Genomic DNA, 20,695 nt, shown 5'->3' on the forward strand with positions numbered 1-20,695 from the left:
CTTACAGGCACTCAGGACCCTCTGACTCCAAAAGGATCCCCGGGGCAGGTCACGGAATGGCTATCGAGCAGACATTGGGAGGCCGGGGTGGGCCCGGTCCCCAGGGCCAGGATGTTTGGCCCCCAAGGTGGGTTCCTCAAGACCCCCCTTTGCGTCACGGCACCAAAGACTCTGCGGTTTCCATCTTCCTCAAGGGAAGCAAAAGCAAAACCAAGAAATTCTGGAAAACTCACTCCAACCGCCCAGCAGGCCCGAGTCAGCCCCGGACCACTTCCAAAAGTATGCGCTGCTGCTCCGATCACGTGGTTCGAGAATGTTCCCTGACGCAGAACGAGATCCACACCCAGCGGCGCATGGGGAACGAGCCCGGGGGGCCACAGAGCTCCCTGTGGGACGTGATTCACTTTTCCGATGAGAGAACGTGTCCCTGCAGGTGTGGGGCTGTGAGGTCCCAGGCGGTCGGTTTCTTTCGGCTTTTTCTGGATCTTCGACTTTATCTGCGGGCACGTGTGCTAACTGGGTAGCTACAAACACCTACAAGAATGGAGACGATCGGTGGGGACGGGCCCCCCTGTGGCCTGGACACTGTGGGCCGTGACCTGGGCCGTGGCCCTGCCCCTGGCCACCAGGTGGCGCTCCAGATCTACTTTTGCAAACGGAGCCCCAGCTGGGAACTAACGGGGCAGTGGGACAAGGGGTCACGGGGTTCCACTTCTCTGCCTCAGTTCAGCCCAGGACCCCTGGGGCGGGGGCTGGCGCTGGAGGTCCTTTCCAGGGCGGGAACTCTGCATTTTAAGACCCCCTGTCCCTACCCTGTCTCTGTGGACCGTGTGGCTGTTCCTCTGCCAAGCGGGGGTGACCACTCCGTTCATCTGTCGCCCCCTGCCCGGAAGCGTGTGTCCTTGGGTGCCTTTTTGTCCAGTCCCTGCGGGGGTCACTGGGGTCTATCTGTCCTGGCCCAGGACCTTTGCACATGCTCTCCCTGCGGCTTCCTTTCCCTGTCTTTTCTGGCTGGCTCGTTTCCAGGGTCTCATTTCACAGGAATGAATGAATGAATGAACAAACGACCTCCCACAGGGCACTGATGTCCAGTGGGGGCTGGAAACCTGGACGATTAGCCTGCCATTCAGACCCTTTCAAGATCTGGCTTCACCACTTGTCCTCACTGCCTTACACCTCGCCCCCCATTCGCTCCCCAGACCCGACCAGTCCCCAAACATCCCTTTCCAGCCTCTGGGCCCCAGCTTGGGCCGTGGCCTCCACGCAGATGCTCCCTCCTTTCAACTCTCACCGTTCAGGCCCCACCCAACCTCCACCTTCACCACGGAGGCTTCCTGGTCACGGCCCCTTCCCTGAGTCCACAGCGACTTCTCTGTCCTGTGAACTCCATGCCACAGTTTGTGGGGCCCTCCGCCTTCAGCCCAAGGCACTGGCTGTCTCCTCAAGTCGGGCCGTGCTGGGGCCCATCCCCCGATGCCAGAGTGGAGCGTTCTGAGACCCCTTCCCCGAGGGCTGATGCCCGCTATAGTTGGTGGACTCTGTGACTCGCGTCGCACGAAGCCCGGGGGCCCAGAAACGAGAAGGAGCAGCTCCTGGCCCAGTGCCGCAGGGTAAACCGAGGCCTCCTGGTCTACTTGTCCTCCAGGCAGAGGCTTTGCCCCAGAGGGGCCTCGGTGGTTCCGAGCCTCCCCCAGGCTGTGCGGCTGTGGGCGAGTGTGCACCTTCTCTGTGCCCGGTTTCCCACCTGCCCCAGCCTCGTGGGTTGCCGTGGGGGGTCGGGGCACCCTCAGCTGACGTTCTTGGACAGGCTGACGGGCGGGCGAGCGTTGTTTGTTTGGCAGAGAAGGCAAAGCAGAGAGCGAGCTCCCGAGAGACGCGTCGCTTCCCCAGCCCGGGTGCGGCGTCCGGAGAGCCGGCGGGTGGGCGAGGGACCCCCTGAGCCCGGGGTTCCTGGTCCGTAACGAGGGGGTCCTCGCCCACCTGGCCTCACGCCTGGGCAGAGGTGGGGCTTGGCTCACGGCTTGCTTGGCTCACGGCTTGCTTGGCTCACGGCTTGCTTGGCTCACGGCTTGCTTGGCTCACGGCTTGCCCCTTCCTCCGAACTGTGACAGCGGCTGTTCCCTCACCCTCCCTGCCCCCCCCAACCCCCAGTCCCTGTGCCCATCCCGATGGTCCTGTCCCCCCTTCCTCGTGTGAGAGGGGACTGTGATCCCCCTGGCGAGGCCCTCACAGCCAGGCTGCTTCTTCGACCCCCCCAAAGACTGCACTCGGGCCCCCAAAAGATGGGGGTGCGCTGTGAACGTCTCATGGTCTGTGACTACTTCCCTTGGCCTCACTGCCAAGCGCCCCTCGCGTGGAGACAAGCACATGAACTTGCGTGTGGACGGGCAGGCGGCTTTGGGCGGGGACTTCACTCTCTGCTGGGGTATTTACAAAGACCCGGGTCTCAGTCCACATGCTGACGTGGTGGCCAATGTCCCTGTGGGAGTCACCAGGTTAAGCATTGATTTTTCTGGCTGATTCCGGCTTCGGGCCAGGCCCGGAGATTTTCCTGGCTGAGCTGGGGGCTGGCCCCTGCCCCTGCCCCGCCCTCTCCCTTGCTGACACTCCAGGCCCAGCCCCAACGTCCTCTCTGCCCTTGGCCCCCAGGCCCCGATCCCAGCCCCGCCCGCCTGCACACCCCAAGCGTGCCCCCCACGCTGAGCCCGCCCGGCCCCCCTCCAGCTGGCCCTTCTGGCCGCCCTGAGGCGGACTCCCCCCTCCTGGGTGAGAGGGGTCCCTCAGAACCAGGTCTGGGGGCTCGGCCCCCTCCCGGTGCCCCGGGAGCAGGGCGGGCCTGGCCTGGTGGTTCTCCGTGTCCCCAACCCCTGCTCATCCCGCCCTCCCCAGGACCCACGTAGATCTCTCTAGAGAAGTCTCCTGGGGAAGGTCCTGGCAACATTGAAGCTGCCCGTTCCCTCACTTCCAAAGCCAGCCCTGGCCCGGCCATGCCCCTCCAGCAGCCTTCCCCCTGACTTTCTTGTTGCTCCTCGATCTGTTCTCCACCCAGCATCCAAGGGACTGGGGGAAATGCGGCTGCTGGCACTCCCTGCCACATCCCTCAGTGGCTCACCATGGACCCCGGGATCAGCCAGACGTGGGCCTCCACCCTTTCCCTCACCTCCCTGCTCCCTGCCCCCAGCTCTGCACGCCAGACCCCGCGGCTGCCTCCATGCGGGGCATGCTTTGGCCTTGCATTTGCCTCAGCAACTCTACATGACCTTCCGCCTCATGGGACGCCCTTCCTGCTTCTTCAGGTGGCGCCAGGACTCGACTCAGGTGTCCCTCCTCCAGGCGGGAGGCTCGTGTCTCTCACCCCCACGGAGGGACCATGTTGGTGTTGCCTGTGGCTTTGGAATTGGCATTCACCTGCTGGTCGGTCCCCAGTGGAGACAGCCTTGTTGGGCCGTCGTCGTCGTGGGTCTGGGGTGACAAGGCGGTGTGGTGGGCGGGTCCAGCTCCCCACCCGGGCCTCGTACCCCATCCTCTGCCCAGTCGCCTCCCAGGGAAGCCCCCTCGCCTCCCCCCCAGCTGCTATTAATGGGTCTGGGTCCTGGCCACCAGTGGTCTCCAGGACCTGCACGTCCCCAGGAGTCCCCAGCTGTCCCATGCACCACATCATGGGAAACTGGTCATCGGACTGGGGTCGTTCTCGATCTCCCTCCCAGGACTGTTCCCATGGTGGCTCGGAAGTGACTCAGGGGCTCAGGGTTCAGGCCCTGGAGCTGGACGCCCGGTTCAAACTTGTTAGTGTGGGAACCCTGGCCGCAGGGCCAACCTTGCTGAGCCACAGAGTGGAGGCAGGGACCACTCCGCCCACTTCTGGGCCACTCGGGCGGGTGGGGGGCACGTGGGACGGGGCCTGAGGGGTGGGAAGTGCTCCATGAACACAGCCTTTCTTTATCTTACCGGCCTTGACCATGGTTTTCTTTCTTCATCATGTCTGCAGCCAGCACATCCCTTCCCACCGGGCGCTCAGGGAGTGTTGGGTTAATAAACAGAGGCACCCCGGTCTCCGCGGGGACCCCTGCCCAGCTTGGATGCACCTGCCCATTTCTTGTCTGGTCTCAACCCACCCCATCGTGGCTCTCGGCCATGTGAGGCAGGGGGTGTGACCCCAGGCACGGGAGGGAGCTCACTCCTTCCCTACTGACCTCAAACCCCCTCCTCCCTTGGGGCCGTCACCAAAACGCCCCCACTGTAACGCTCACAGCTAGGGCCCGGGCTCTCCTGTGGCCTGGAGAATTCACCAGGTCAAGTCTACAGGGAATGATTAATGGAACCAGCTCAGGCTGGATCTCTTGCTAGAAACTTCCAAGCTGTCAGAGACACTGGCTTTGGGTTAGCTGGGGACAGCACCCGCACCCTGTCCAAGCTCTGCCCACACTGCTCGGGACTTGGGTGAAAAAAAAAAAAAAAAAAAAAAAAAAAGCAAGGCCGCACAAAGCCCTGTCTAAGCAGGGAGGGAGGCAGTGAGGGGGAAACTGGGTGGACCTCATCGCCACCTGCCAGGACAGCAGAACTCCCCAAAACTCCCCAAGGCCAAGGGTGGGGCAATGCTCTTCGGCTGCATCGGTGGCTTGGCTTTGCCCCTCGGCTAGTTTGAACCTGGAGGCTTTCCTGGGGGACAGAGCTACTCCCTCGAAGCCTGGGAGCCCAGTGGGCCAGAAACTCGCTTAGGGCAACGGCCCCAGCGTGGACCCCTGCCCTAGACAGGCCTCCTCTGCACGGAAGCTCTCACCCGGGTCCAGGCCCCGGTCGGAACACAGCTGGCGCATCTTCCGGCGGCCGTGGCGGCGGGGAGGAGCCACGACCGACCGGGAGCCTCACCGGCTGGGTTCATTCCCACCCGTGCCACGGTGTTCTCGGCGAAACAGGCACAATAATCCGATTCGGGGAGCTGAGCTCAGGGCAGGGAGGCAACTGGTCGCAGGTGCTCAGCGGAGGGCCTCACTGCAGGCTTTGAGCCCACGTATTTCCCCGTGACCCCCTTTGGCCACCAAAGGTAGCCCTGCCCTTCCTGGTGATGCCGCATGAGCTACAGCACCTCTGGGTATGCCATGGGGTGTCACCGCGAAGGTGCTGCCTTGGTGTAGAGCCTGCCTGTTCTGCCCACGAGGAAGTAGCAGTAAGGACAGTACCGTGTGGTTGTTTGAGAGCCCTGAGTTCAAGTCCTGCCTCCCCGTTTGGCCTCAGGCCAGGTCTAGTCTCCCCGGCCATAGTGTCCCCAGAGAGAACAATGATAGCCGCTCATTAATGGACGGTACTCAGAAAGCGTCTCTCCGGAACGGCCTCCAGAAGCATCTCATTTTTATCATCTGTATCATGCACCTGATTCCCCGAGGGGTCTGGGCTAGCGTCCAGGGTTTTAACATCCAGGATGCGGACCAGGGCTCAGGAGGCCCCATCGTATTCCTGGCTTGATTGCTTAGCCTCCCTGGCCTCGATTTCCCCATCTGTTAAACGGGACTGTTCACGGGCTGCATTTCTCAGGCGTTTGCCAGGCCTCGTTCCAAGCTCTTTGTGTGTGTTTTCTCATTCGGTCCTCCCCATATCCCCACGGGTCAGGTGCACGTGTGGGGCAGCCGGTCCACACCTCCCTGGGCAGCTTCTGAGAGGCTCAGACACACGTGGCCCACGACGAGTGCCATGTGCGGGCCGCTTTGTCACCACTCCCAAGCAGGCAGAACTCCCCCCCTGCCCCCCGCCGCCCCCCAGCCTCTTCGGGACACACTGGCATCCGCAGAGCCAGCTCAAGGGTCCGGGCCCGTTGGAGTGAGTGCCCTTCGAGAGAGGAATGCTTCTCCCTGCTTCTTTTTCGTCCTTGCTTAATATGGAACGAGGTCCGGAATTCTGTAAACCCCAGAGGATGCCTTCCTCCCCGAGGTCTGTTTCAGGCACTGGGTCCGGTGACCAAGAGTGGAGTCACCCACAGCAGGGCAGCGGGATCGAGGGAGGAGTGTCTGGACCCACGAAGGGCTGTCTTTATCACAGCGAGGGTGACTTCGAGTGTTTTCTGAGACAAACTTGGAGCCCTTGAGGACTCAGAGAGGGGCTCATCACTGTTGGCACTGTGGGGTACAGAGGTGTTCTGCTGCCGCGTGAGGAACGGGGAGTGAGCTCCCCATCCCTGGAAGAAATCAAGCAGGAAGGCGCGTCCCCTCCTCTGTGGGTCCTGCGGTGGCTTGCCCTGGGGGGGAGGGTGGACAGTTTGACAAGAGGGTGGGGAGTAAATGAGCACCGGTCAAACATTTAGAACAACGTCTGGCTCACAGAGCCCGACAGGGGCTGGTTATTCTTTAAAGGTCCCTTCCGGTCCCAAACTGTAGAAGTCCCTGGCTTTGTCTGTATGCCCATGTGCACAGCCTGAAGGAAAAACACCGGGCAAGAAATCGCTGAAGGGTTAAGAATTAAGTTAGGGACCAATTAAGGAGTGGGTCTCGCATCCCTGAGCCCCAGCTGCTCAAGTGCTAGAACATCCGTGGAAATGTGACAAATTAGAGAAATTCATATTTATTAGAGCTCCTCGCAGGTCCAGTGTGTCTGTAATCGTAAGAAATCTCAGGACAAACCACCTGCTGGGCGGGGAGGAGACGTCTTGCGCACAGATGTGCTTGCGTGATGGGGGCGCCCCCTTCGGGCCTTCCAAGGAGGTGCAGCCTTGCTCCAAAGGACTCGGGTTCAACTGAGCGTGCTCAGCTGGAGCCGAATTGCTCAGGACAAAGAAGTTAAATCCTGACGGCTGCCTTCTGCTCACGGGACACATGCAGAGGGACACCCAAGCTGCCCGGGGGCCCTCTGTCCTCGGTCTGAGTCAGTCCCAAACTGAGGAACCCCTTTCTGGATGGAGAAAAATGGTAGACGAGCAGGTTCCTCAAGGCAGCAAGAATGTGTCTGTCTTCCTTCCAGAACAACCCACGGGATTGAGGGCAGTTCTCTCCCCAGGTTTCAGCCTGCTCCCCAGAAGGGCCTGCCCAAGGGTGACCTCACACCATGGTCTCTTAGCTGCCCCACTAGAGCGGGTGCCCCTGGGCAGGGGCCACGTCTGTCTGGCTCCCCATCGTGTCTTCATGAAGGTTTTGTACATGGCGGGCCCTCAGTGACAATGTGTTGGATCAGATTAAATAAAACCAAAGCCCCTCTGAGAGAGAAGCATCCGTTTTCACGCCCCACCTGTCATTCCTGAGGGGTCACACTGCTACGTTCGGTGAACCCGTAACTCCTTTCCCAGCCTGATCAGCCTCCACCCTGGCCCACGCCCCGGCATCTTCTAGAAGGGCTCAGAGGGCCACCCTGCCGGCCAGGGCCAAACACGGCCAGTCGTTTTTCTGCCTCCTGTCCTTTGTCTCCGTCGGTCCCCTGCCTGGCGTGCTGTCTCTCCAAACTCTTTCCTTTCTCACAGCCCCCGCTTCGTTCCCAATTTCCGCAAGTCCTAAACATCCCCCTTTCTCCCCACCCCCCCCCCCACAAACACCCTTGAACCATGTTGAGGATTGTTTTCCTGGGCAGCCAAAAACTGCATGCACGCAATGGAATTACTTTAAAATGCTTTTAAAAAACGGTCACCCATTTTTTTTTTAACATTTATTTATTTTTGAGATAGAGACAGAGCGCGGGCAGGGAGGGGCAGAGAGAGAGGGAGACACGGAATCCGAAGCAGGCTCCGGGCTCCGAGCCGTCAGCACCGAGCCCGACGCGGGGCTTGAACCCACGAACCGCGAGATCGTGACCTGAGCCGAAGCCGGACGTTTAACCGACCGACTGAGCCCCCCAGGCGCCCCCACACGGGCATCCCTTTAAAAGTCAGCTTCCGATGTTAGGGTGGCTCTGTGCTCCCGCGTGGGCACCCGCGGTGAGCCGCCCATGTCACAGCCGAGCCCCCTTGGTGTTGCTAGGAGGTGGCCATCCTCAGAAAGCCCACTCCCGGGGGAGCAGCCATTCGTTAAAGCGTTGGGCGCGACTGTGGAACACGGCTCGTGATTTTCCTCCGTGAGCGGGATGTCGGAACCAAGAAGGGGCCGCGGGGTGGTCCAGCCCCACCTGGCCCTGCCTGCTGTTCGAAGCCAAGAATCTAGGGGCTGTCTTTGCTGCTTCTCCGCCTTGCTGACATTCTATCTGCGTTTCCAGGTCTGTCGGCTCAACCCCCAAACGTGGCCGGAATCTGACGCCTCCTCTCCTCTCTCTTACCCAAACCCAGCCCTCGTGACAAAGTCCCCAGGTGCTTGTCACAGCTGAAGGATGGGGTCTACCCTGAGCTTGGCGGGGCCTTCAAGTCAAAATCAGAACCAAGTAGGACCCATGCCACAGGGCGGGTGGTCAACACACAGCCTCTCCGGATCCAAGTCCTGGCTGCCACATCCTGTGTGTCGTTGATCAAATGACTTAGCTTCCCTGGGCTTCAGTTCGATTTTCCTCCTGGCAAAATGGGCCCAATAAAATGGGTTGAGAGCCGTGCCCGGTGGGGGCGTGGGGGGGTGTGGACAGCCTGCCCCACATGTGGGAGGAGCCGCTCGAGTGGTCTGAGAAAGGCCTCCAGCTCCCGGAGTCACGGGCAGGTGCCCAGGGCACCCAAGGGGCTGCGGAGAAAACCAGCCGCAGCATGCAAAGCCCCGGGCGGGAGCTTATGTGGTTCCAGCCCCCCTGGATAATTCCCTGACGGGGGTCCCCTTGACCTGAGCCCCTAACTGAATCGCCTTCAAGGCTGCCCCCCCCCCCAGTCCAGCCTTCTGGCTGCCTATCATCCCGCCCCTGCAACACTCCCCATTCACGAGCCTTTGCACAGGTTGGTCCCTCTGCCGACGCCATAGCGGCTCCCTGAGGCCCTCCTTCCGCACTTGTCACCTCCCACGGCGTGTTTCCTGTCTCTCCGACCCACAGCTGCCCCCGCTCAGACACCCTCAACTGCACCTCCCTTCATTCCCAGCCAAGCAGGCCACTCTAACCCCCGGTCCCCTTCCCCGTTCGCTGCTTCGTGTTCTGTCTCCCCCGACTAGCTGGCTTCGCCCCAGGATTCCAGAAGCTGTAATCCTTATCATCCAGGCTCCAGGCCCCGGCCTCCGGCAGGCTTAGCGTGGCATTCATTGCATGAATGCACGAGTGAATGAATGGAGTACTTGAGTGGAAGTCAGAGAAGCGGTAATGACAAGGAAGAAACATTGGCTCTTGAGTGGGCATCTCAAGGCTGGAAGCCCGGCCCATTTCTCACTCCTGTGTCCTGCCTCTGCTCCTCAGCCCTTTGCCTCTTTCCCGGGACCTCAGATTCGCCTCTGACCTTGGGAGCTCGGGGGGACCTGACTTGACAGTGTAGGTGGGAACTCTTTCTGACTGCCAGGCCCCATGCCACCCATTGATGTGGGAGCAGCCGGGACAGAAAGAAACAACATTTGCTCCCTCCTCCGTCCTGGCCACTCCCCGAAGCCTAGAACATCGGTTAGGATTCAGTGTGTTATGTGGAACGGAGAAATCAAACCAGAAGTCACCAGCGCCCACGTCCCTTCGACTTCGTTGCCCCTCCATCCTCAACACAGAGCTTCTACTTCACAGACCAAGGTGGCTGCTTGTGCTCCAGCCCTCACGTCCTCATTCCAGCCATCAAGAAAGAGAAAGGCGCGAGGAAGGACTTATTCCCTCTCTGTGAGGAAACTTCCTGGAAGGCCACACACAAGACTTCCACTTACATGTCATTGGCCAGCACTCAGTCATACATCCATGTGCCCAGGAGCTAAAAATCGGGGTCCTTGTTCCTGGAGAAGATGGGGAAAGTAGATGATGCGGGGCAGTCAGCGGCTCTGCCTCGGCAACCGTTCAGGGGAGCCATTCTATCATTCTTTGATTCATCGACACCGTGCCACGAGCTGGTAAAACAGAGGGGGCCAGGACGGCGGAAGCCAGGAGGGGCGACTCACAGGGTCCCCATCCCAGCAGGAGACAGTCGGTGAAGTCCCGGCAAGAGAGCAGCGGTGCTGAGAGAGAGCAGGGGAGACGGAGGGGCGGGAAGCTCCCCTGGCTGACGGAGGCAGAGCAGAAGCCCTTGAGCATTCCAAGAAGCAGGACACGGCTCGCACCCCCCAGCTCAGCCGGGCGCTGGCTGGATGCCCCTGGGCGAGTCCTTGCTGGTCCCTGAGCCCTCGTGGGCAGCAGCCACGCTCTCACTGCGCTGCAGAAGCGGGGCCTCTGGGAAGAAACTGAGGCTCAGAGGGTCTGAGAGCCTTGCTGTTTACCAGTAATTCCCAACGGGGGGAAATCGTGCCCCCGCCCCCAGGGAACACGGGCCCATTTCTGGAGACACCAGTGATCACCACAACTGGGGCTGCTGCTAATGGCATCTGGTGGGTGGGGGCGGCCAGGGATGTTGCCAGAAACATCCTCTGAGGCCCAGAACAGCCCCCTCCCCGTGACAGAGAACCACCCAGCCCCAAAGGGCGGCAGTGCCGAGAACCCCGTCCTCTGCGGTCACCCGGCGAGAAGGAGCACGGCCGGGGTCTACACGCAGGGTCCCTCCACCCAGAGCCCACTCTGGCTTCTCCAAGTGTGTTTCAGAGCCCCCACCCCAGACCCCCTTCCGCGTACCCCAGACGACGGGCTTGAGATGTCTGCTTTCTTAACAAACACCCACAATGACTCAGACATTTGCTGAAGTTTAAGGAGAACTAAACTCTGTGCTTATAAAGTACCAGGCACGTAGTCACCCCCCCACCCACACCAAAATCCATTACAAGTTTAAAGTACAGCTATTATTTTTACAGCATTGCTTAGAAATGGCTTGCAATCTCTAATTTGCTAAATTGATGTGTATATTGACTAAATAAATATTCGGCACGAAGCCCGAGTCCCCCTCCACACCTATTAATCCTCAGGAAATGGAAACACAAGACACGAAATGAGCTTTTGCTCAGAGCTGCAGACAGGAATACATTATGTTGTTTTTCAAGCGTTCGGGGGCCTGGCTCGCTGCAGCAGAGATGTCCCAATCACCAGCCTCCAAGTTTTCCATGACGCACATGTCTGCCCGTGGACGTGCCTGTGTTGCTAAGGTTCTTTCTCGGACTTTGAAAGTCTAGGACAAGAAACTTTTCCCTCGGTGGGGAGAAAGCTGGGGTGACTGCCTTTTGGGGAGCTGGTCCGAGGGCTTGGTGGGTGGCACCGGGGTTCATGCATAGAAATCGGGGCTGCTGGAAGGGCCGGGGAGGGATAACCCGGGACATTTCCCCTCCCCGGGCACTAGGGTGTTAGTGCCTGCAGCCCTGGGGAGAGATTGCAGGGGCGGGGGTGGTGGGGAGAGGGTCCTCTGTCAACACGCCCACCCCAGGACAGAACACCAGGGGGAGGGCATTGCTGCGGACAAAGTGAGTGTTGGCTTTCCCCGCCCTGGGGGGGGGGGGGGCGGGTCTGGCCTCTGGGATGCCGACGGGTCCTTCCAAAGTATGAACTTCATATCTGCCTATGGTGCCAGCTGATACCAATGAAATAATAGAGCCCAGAATTAGCAGAGAAGTTCATCTTGGCAGCCGGCGAGCGGGGAGATGTTCTCCAGAGGAGGAAATGGCAAGAGGCTTCCTTTTGCCTTACTGGGAGGGTGTGAACCCCCAGAGGGAGGCATTTCAAGGAGGCTGGCCTCTGCCCGAAGCCGGCCCAGGGCTCCCTTACCAGGCAAGATGCCAGACCACTCAGGGTTTCCAGTCCTCAGAGAGGCTGGAGACTGGGAAGGGCGGGGGGGGGGGGGGGGGTCTTTGGCATTACGGTGACCTCAGTTTCCAGGTGAGGATCACGGTGGGGGCAGCGACGGCACACGGCACCTAACCCACAGCCAGCAAGCTGACTGCTGCAGGAGGCGACGGTGACCCCTCCCAGGGTCCCCCCATCCACCCCCCCCCCCCCCCCCCCCCCCCCGTCTACAGACAGACGGGACCGGCAGATGGCAGGGCAGAAGAGCTCTCTGAAGCCTCTACACCCTCAGGGGTTCCCTGAGAACAAGGCTGTGGGACCCCAGAGTGGGGCAGGGGTGAAAACGCAGACCCCACCTCTACGACTCTCCAGGCAGAAGGCCGCAGCCAGCTTGGCAGGAGGGACTGTGGCCTGAGTTGAGGGCAGAGGGGTGGCCAGGGTGGGATGCCCCAGGGCCTTGCGGCCAAGCACAGGGAGAGTCGGGGTTGCATCCTGGGTGCAGTGGGCAGCCGGGGGACAGCTTTGTAAGGACCCGTCTGAGCTGGGCCTCAGCGGCCCCCGGGAAGAAGCTTCAGCCTCGCGTGGAAGGTGGAGCCTAGGCGTTGAGCCCCTGAACTCAGCCGGAGCCGAGCTGCGTCCCCATCGGCTGGTCAGGGGAGGGGAAATCCTGCCTCCGTGGGACCAGTGGAGACTCCGAATCACACAGAGGACGGTCCCGTGCCGATGCCCCCACACACCTGCCGGAGGGGGTCCAACAACAGACCGCCAAGCGCCCGTGAGATGCTGGTCTGGGCCGGCAGGCACCAACATCTCACGCACTTGGAAATCCGTGGGGCGCTTCCCTGCACAGGTCAGCAGACATGTGCCCCTGGGCCCAGCAGCGCCACCTCCAAGAGGAGGTCCCCAGAGAGCTGAGTACGGGCATCCAGTCGCCTTGCCCCACACGGGCAGAGCTGGGAACAGGCCAGGCGGCCACGCTGGGCGAACGGCTCAACCCGCCATGGCCAAGGCTTCCAGGGGGCCACGCAGCCATGCACGAGAGGGTCCCGATAATGCATGCCGCGCCCCCCCCCCCCAAGGCTGAGCAGAACACTAACCTGGACCCGGAGAAGGAACCCAGGTGGGCAATGAGCCCACCCCTGGGCAGGGACCCCAGAAGTCTGTCCGCCTTGGATAAGGCACAACCTTCCACCAGTGACAGAAAGAAGCTCAGTGGTTGCCTGGGGGCTCGGGGAGGTGGGATGCATAGCGTCGGGCCCAAGGGAACTTTCTGGGGGGTGATGATGGAATGTTCTAGATCTTGATCCGGGTGGTGGTCACACACAGGTGTCCAAACTCAGCCCACTTTCCCCTTAAGACCTGTGTATTTCACTGCATGTAAAGACCTTAGTGATTAAAGAAAAAACCAAAACCGTATCTGTTAAAAGGGGTCTGCTTTTTGGGGTTGGGGCCCACGATCTCCTCTCTGTCTCGAGCCGCCCAAGCTCCCCAGGCAAAGCAGAAGTTCTGTGCAAGTGGAAAGAGCCTCGCGCGGGGGCTCCTGAGGCCACCGCGCCCGCCTTCCTGCGGCATATCTGTCTTGTTATTGCCAGAGCTGGAGAATTGCTCCCGAGGCGGAATCTTGAATATTCATCTGATTTACGGCCCGCTGCAGACAGCTTTATGAATCCGCCCACCAATACCTGCAGCCAGTCATCAATCTTCCCCCGAGATTGTGCCTTTGCCAGTAACTCATGAATTAAAGAGGCCCCCGGCGGCCCCCACGCCTCCCTCCCCTCACGGCGCGGCGGGATGGAAGGAGGGCCTGACCCGAAGTCAAAACACTGTTGTCGTCTTGCGGTGGAGGCTCTGGGTGACCTTGGATGACTCACCCAGACTGTCTGCAGCGCGAGCAAGAGAAAACTTGGGAGCCTCAGGTCTGCCTCTTCCCAGCTCTGAGCCTCAGTTTCCCCGCCTGGAGAGACGGGGTACAGCGCCCCGTCTGCCTGCCTACCTGGGTGGGAGGCGGGGGGAGCGGAGGCAGGAGGGACGTGGCATCATCTGGGGATGGATGCAGGAAGGACGGAGAAGGGGGTCCCCCCGGCCAACTCCCCTCTGTCTCTCGTACACAACGTGAGAACGAAGGCACATTTGACTAGGGGGCAGGTGTTAGGCTTGCTTATCCAGGAAGGGACAAATGTTCCAGGCTTAGCTCTGGGCTCGGGAAGCAGTTCCAAGGCGTCCTCAGAGCCCACCCCTGGGCAGGGACCCCCGACGGAGACTGTTGCCCGAAGCCCAGGGCCGCATGGCGGGCTTGCCCAGGAGCCCCGGAGCCTGCCCTGGGGCTAACACTCAGCAAGCGGTGGCTGGGCGCTCAGACCGCCACCCAACCATTGGAAGCGTCTGCGAAGCGCTGGGGGGATCCAGGCCTGTCTCCCCGGGGTCCGCAGACGGCTGGAAGGCAGAGAGCCCCTCTGGGCTCAGACACACCGGGGTTCAAACGCGGCCCTGCCCTTGGCATCCGGGGACCTTGGCAAGTCCTCCACCCCCCGAGCCCCATAAGCTGGACACTGATGTCACGGCTGCGGCGGAGGGGACCCTGGGGGGCCCAGAGAGGCGGTCTGCTGTTCGGGATGTGACGACGGGTGGCACTGAATGTCTGCCCGACACGGGGCACCGCGCGGGTCACTGGTGGCGGGGAGCTGGTTCAGGTCAGCCCTCTTCTTCAGTGGCTCCCTCAACAAATGTTCATCAGTCCCTTCAGACCACGTAGAGCTCCTAACACCTGTTCCCAAAGACACGCCGAGGGGCGTCCCCTCCCTGGGTCTCGGCTCCCACCAGTGTCTGCAACCTGGCAGTGTCCCCCAGGACTGCGGCTTGCCACGTCGGCTCAGGGTGCCCTTCCCAGATCTACACGACCGCAGTCCGACCCTCTCCTCTGCAAGGTGCCGGTGCTCAGCGGGCCCCCGGGCCGCCTACGTGCACAGCAGCCCCGCAGCCGGACTCAACGGCTGGGCCCCTCTGTCCAACACGCTCTCCCCCACAGGCCTGCAGTGAACAGAGGAGGCCATCGCCGTAAAGAGCTGACATTTATTAGGCGCTTACTGTGTGCCAAGCTCATTCGGAACACCGGACGTGCGCCCCTTCTGTGAACTCCCACTAAGAGGTAGGTTTTGTCCCTCTTGTACAGAAGAGGGAGCCGAGGCACAGAGAAGTGAATGAGAATGAGAACGGTGAGCCCCCTCCCAGTGGAACGCTGGCTGGGCCGACCCTCCCCACTCTGGCGTGGCCCCGGGCCCCCTGGTACTTAGGAAGTCCTCCAACAAGCAGCCCCGCTCTGGGGGAAAGGTACCTTGCAAGGCGATGAAGCGGGAGGCAGAGGCCAAGGCTGGGGGCACCAGCTCGCCTACTTGGCATTCCCTGGGAAGGGGTGGAGGGACTAGCCGGAAGCTGACTGGGGAAAAGGTCTCAGCTTCTGAGAACAACATTTCCCGGGGGCTTGGCCTCCACCTCGAGGGTTTGTAATCTATGGACTTTTCACCTTGGCACCAGCTCCCTGACCACGTTGGCAGTATTTACCCTGAGGGAGGGGGAGGGGGCCGGGTGGGTGGTGTGCATATGTGTGCACGCGCACTGGAGGGGAGGGTCAGAGCCAGTCAGCTGGATCCGGGTCTTTGAGAGCCTCTGGCTCCTGGAACCTCAGACGGAGGTCTCCCTCCTGGTCTTCCATTCTTGCTCTCCGTCCCCGCCCTCCTTCACCTCTTGCTCTGAGGGTTGTAAAGCTGGTGGACGGATGATGCCAAACCCACGGCCCCCCCTCTAGGGATTTGCACCCGGGGTGGAGACAAGGGCTAAGATCCAAGCTCCCTCTCTTGCCAGCGCTAAGAACACCCTACTGCCTCATCTATAGAATGAGGATCATAATAACACCCAAGGCTGCTAACGTAGCATGCCTGGAAAGTGCCTGTCATGCTGTAAGCACTCAGTGAGTGGCAGCCGTTGTCACCAGCCATATGGGTGCTCAGTACATGTTTACTAACTAGAGGGAGGGAGGGAGGAAAGGGTAAATGGATGGATGGGTGGGGGACAGATGGATGAATGTATAAATGAACAGATACCTACACAAGTAAATAACGGTAGGTGGATAGATGGATAGTGGATGTTCAGTCATTCATTAATGAGTATCTATCCATCATCCATCCATCCAACCATCCAACCATCCATCCATCTATCCACCCATCCATCCATCTGTCCATCCATCCATCTGCCCATTGATCCATCCATCTGTCCATTGATCCATCCATCTAACCATCCATCAATCCATCCACCCATCAATCCATCCATCCACCCATCCATCCATCTGTCTGTCCATCCATCCATCCACTTATCCATCTATCCACCCACCCACCTGCCCACCCATCCACCCATCCACTTACCCATTCATCCACCCACCCACCCATGCACCCACCCATCTTTCTACCCATCTCTCCATCCCCCATCCACTCACCCATCCATTTACCCATCCATCCATCCATCCATCCACCCACCCATCTTTCTATCCATCCACCCATCTGTCCATCCATCCATCCATCCATCCATCCTTCCATCCGTTCATCCGTCCATCTGTCCATCCAACCATTTATCCATCCATCCATCCATCCATCCACCCACCCACCCATCTTTCTATCCATCCACCCATCTTTCTGTCCATCAATCCATCCATCCATCTATCCATCCTCTGTCCATCCATTATCCATCCATCCTTCCGTCCATCTGTCCATCTGTCCATCCATCCATCCATCCATCCATCCTTCCATCCATCCGTCCGTCCATCTGTCCATCTGTCCATCCAACCATTTATCCATCCATCCATCCATCCATCCATCCATCCTTCCTTCCTTCCATCCATCTGTCCGTCCATCTGTCCATCCATCCATCCAACCATCCATCCATCCATCCATCCTTCCATCCTTCCTTCCATCTATTCTTCCTTCCTACCATCTCTGTTGGATGTGTCCATGTGCACATGGCTGGGTGGATGGTGAGTGGGACAGACAGGAAGACAGATACACAGACGGATGGGTAGATGAATGAACAAATGGGTGGCTGGCGGGCCTGATGGGTGGATGGATGGTGGGTGGATGGACGTTCCGACGGACAACTGGATGAATGAACAGATGGAGAGTTAGATGAATGGACAGATGGATTGCTGGATGGCTGGGACCAAAAACTAAATGCTAAATTGCCTCCCTCCCGAAGGTGGCAGATAACAATTGCTTCAGCTCCTGCCTGGTACCACATACATTAACACGGCCACAGGGGGCCGGAACACTGCGGCCTTCACAATCTGCTCATTAGCTGACTCACGGAGCTTTTCACCTATTCGAAGCCAACGGGGTAGCAGCATGACATTTAAGATTTCCTTTCAGCAATCACTTGCTTGGCCTTTCACAGAACACAGCGTGCAGCTGTTCCCTGGCTTATATTCTCCTCCAAAGGTGCCATCAAGCCCCCTGTGTGCCGTAATGAGCCCAGCTTCCCCAGGGCTCAGGGGTGTGTGTGCCCTAAAAAGTTGGGGGCCCCTTTCCCCCCCAACTGCTGTGCCACATTCTCTCTCTGCAAGCAGTGTTACCAATTACCTTAATTACCCTTCAGTTAGGGGGTTTCATTTATAACATAGTGGCAAGGAAGTATTGGAGAAAGAGTTTCCCTGGCAACCAAGTTTTTAAACACAAGATTCTCTGAGTTTTAAAAGACACTTCTCCCCTAATTTCCCCCCTGAAAATTAGCTTGGAACTTTTCGGATGCTGAAATTTTTAGCACAGCAGCAGGCCAGCACTTATGTCTGAGACCATACAAGACCTAGATTTCTCCCCTGCCAGAGGCAAGACCCTGGGAAGCTGTTCAATTTCCTGTGCCATTTTGTTCTTGGTGGATGTAGGCAGGGACTGCAGTGACCATTATGGAATGACCACGGACAGCGGCATTTTGCGAGCCCACGGTCAGTCCCGCTCCCGACGCCAACCCGTGTTCTGGGCTCGGGTCGTTCAAGATCCCTGTTGGCCGAGTTCTGCCATGTGGGCTTGACGGGGAGAGCCCTGGGCCAGCAGATGGGTCTGCGCCCATCTCCCCAGGCCGAGGAGGATGGCACCAGCCAGCACCCCAAAGCAAATAAGTTCAAGGTCTGCTCTGCGTCGTGGCTTCTCCCACTGCAAACTTTCTATCATCAGCTTCCCGTCTCCCCCCTGCACTAACAAAATGAATCCCAGCTCAGGTGCACGACCTGGCTTTCCATAATCTGGTTCAGCCTGGGGGCGGCCCTCTTCCCACCGTCCACACCTTTTGCTCTGACCAAGCCACACTTCCATCCGCTCAGCCCCCGCCTGTCTAGACGGCACCTACTCCCTAGTCACAGTGCACCCGTCCCCCAACATTCCACCCTCCGCCCACCTTGATCCTTGTCCACATCCTCCCCCACCGAGTCCCCCTGGAACCCCTCTATTTTGCCCTTTAGATCCCGGCTTTCCAAATTTGACTTCATGTCGTGAGCACCGCTCAACCGCTGCTTCCTCTGAACCTTTGTGGCAATGTGTCTACACCTCTGGGAGCCATCCGGTGTTTCTGCTCTGTGAGGCTTAGCCATTACTTTGTCTTGGAGGTGCAGGGCAGAGTGGAAACACGAGGCAGAGCTCATTCAGATTCTGGCCCCCACAGCTTGGTGGCTGCGTTACCTTGAGAAGATGGAAGGATGGATCAGGGCGGCTGCAGAGTTTATGTCTAATGGACCCCACGGAGGCCAGATGAGCCCCTAAGTGGAGGGTGGGTGGTCCATTGGGTGGATGAGGACGTGTGGAGGCCTAGATGGTTGGAGGGTGTACGAACAGATAGTTAAGCAGAAGGATAAGCGGCTGGGTTGATGGATGGAAAAAAAGAGGGAGGAGGGAGGGAGGCAAATGCAAACTGCAAACGTGCCCGGCTGCCCAGGCAGAATTACACAGTCTGGGGGGTGGACCAGGAGGCTGGCCGTCCAGGAATTCTGGACGGGGCAAAAAACGTGCCTGTGGATTCTTGGTCGCAGGAAATAGCGCTCCTGATAACTGGAGGCTTGAAGTTTGTCAGTGACCCTGGGAAAAGGACAGAGGCTCCTGTGGGACCAATTCATTAGGAAGGACAGTCCTGATCAGCTCACCTAAGCACTTGGGCCGGCTCTAAATGTGAGGCAGTCAGAGGGCGTTCAATAACTATTCATTGGAAAGTGACGGATTGATTTTGGAGGCCTGCCATTCTAGGGAGGCCTGGCCAGCTGGGAGCTGCATAGGCATTTCGCTCATCAGGAGCACAGTCTCTCATATTCGACAGCGGGAAAAACCGACCCTCCGGTGAGCAGTGAGCAGCCCAGCCTCCGGCCTCCGGTCTCGCTCCCATGTTCGCGCCGTGACAGAACCCACACCACAGAGGGGCCCGGGGCACATGCCTCCCTACGAGAACCAGCACCCATGGCACAGGGGAGGCTGAACTTCCTCAACCATCTGGGTTCGGGATGTGAAGGACCTCAGATTGGAGCAAGTCAACCCAAGGCAACTTGAGCGATAAGCCTGTCCTGGGGATCAATCCGCCCCCGAATCCAGGAAGGCCCTATAGATCAGGGACCTACCCCAAGGAGCTGTTGGGGGGGGGGGGGAGGTGGCGGTGAGGGACAGCACGAAGCTAGAAGGACATGCGAATACCGTCTCTTTCCAGGAAGGACCAATCCTGCGAGATGCCCGTCACAGACACACCCAGAGGCCACGGGAAGGTGCCAACATCTCCAGCTTGCCGGCTGTCTTCACCCCAGCCTGCGAGGGCCATTCTGACTTGGACAGCCATGCAGACTCTCGAGGGCAGCTGGGAGAGAGGACGGTGCAAACCCCAGGGAGGGCCCTTCACACACACCGGGGGGAGGGCAGTGGGCTTCCGGCAGCTGGCAGCTTGGTTGCCAGACGGGACTTTGGGGCCTCTCATTCCTGAGCAGTGCGTCTGAAAAGCTCACAAATTTCCTAACATAACTCGGGGAGCCTTGATTGTTAATAAAACTGTCTCTTTACTTCTTCCCTCCAGCTGCCTCCCCACGAGGGATGCGGGCGGCGGGGGGTGGGGGGGCGGGAGGGAATCAGGAAGGGGGGGCAAGGGGAAGACAGATTCACTCTGCCTTATCTCCAAAGCGTTCAGCTAAGTGCCAGAACATAATAAGTGCTCAATAAATAACCACTATTAGAGGAGCAAGAGACGGAGGAAACCAGACAGGTCAGAATTTAATTCTGCCACGCAGGTCTGTTGTGCTTCTGTCCAGGGAAAAAAGAGCGAAAGAGTATCTCCACTTTCCATCTCCCTCTGCCTCCGAGGCTGACTTTGCGGTGGTGTCCTCCTGTCCCCTTTTGCCTGCAGCCTGTTGAAAAAAAAAAAAAGAAAGGAAAAGAAAAACCAAAAGCCAATCTAGCATGCTTGGCCGGGCCTCTACCTCCCCAGCCCACAGCCCCTCCGACTTGATGTTTAATTTCCCTGGGTCGAGAGGAAGCGTTCTGATGATCCAAGTTAATTCAAAATGTAAATTTCATCTCCTATCGGCTAATGGCTCTGAGCTCTGCTTTACGTAACGGGACAGCAGCTGCCTGATGAGTCACCGGGGCCTCTGGTGCCCCTGGTCTCTGCTCTTGGTGGTGACGCAGCCCTCGCTGAGGCCTGAGACCGCCGCAGCCTCTGTGCCCGCCGAGGCCAGACTGGAGTTCACCTGGGGCGGGGGGGGGGGGGGTGGGGAGGGCGCAGGGGGAGCGGCAGGGAGTTTTACTCACTGAGGGGAGGAAGGTTTATGTTAATCCCGGGGGCCGTGCTCAGCCTGGAGGCTCAAACCTGGAGAGACCCGTCCCCCGGGGCCATTTTGGGCGGCCGGGGGGTGCGTGGCCCTCAGCCCCTGGCAGAGAACTCCACCGTGAGCCAGGGGCTCCCACTGGGTAGGGCGAGCTGTGTTCACCCGGAC

The 20,695-nt window shown here is 59.4% G+C and overlaps 1 long non-coding RNA gene across 1 annotated transcript; it reads left to right on the plus strand.

Annotated features, from left to right (window-relative positions):
- Positions 1-14,728: 14,728 nt before the first annotated feature.
- On the plus strand, positions 14,729-19,765 carry LOC122467230. The gene is made up of 2 exons (XR_006292865.1): positions 14,729-14,848; positions 19,423-19,765. It is a non-coding gene; the product is annotated as an uncharacterized LOC122467230 (long non-coding RNA).
- Positions 19,766-20,695: the final 930 nt, after the last annotated feature.

This window comes from Prionailurus bengalensis, chromosome A3 (assembly GCF_016509475.1).
Source record: "Prionailurus bengalensis isolate Pbe53 chromosome A3, Fcat_Pben_1.1_paternal_pri, whole genome shotgun sequence".
Taxonomy (NCBI): Eukaryota; Metazoa; Chordata; class Mammalia; order Carnivora; family Felidae; genus Prionailurus; species Prionailurus bengalensis.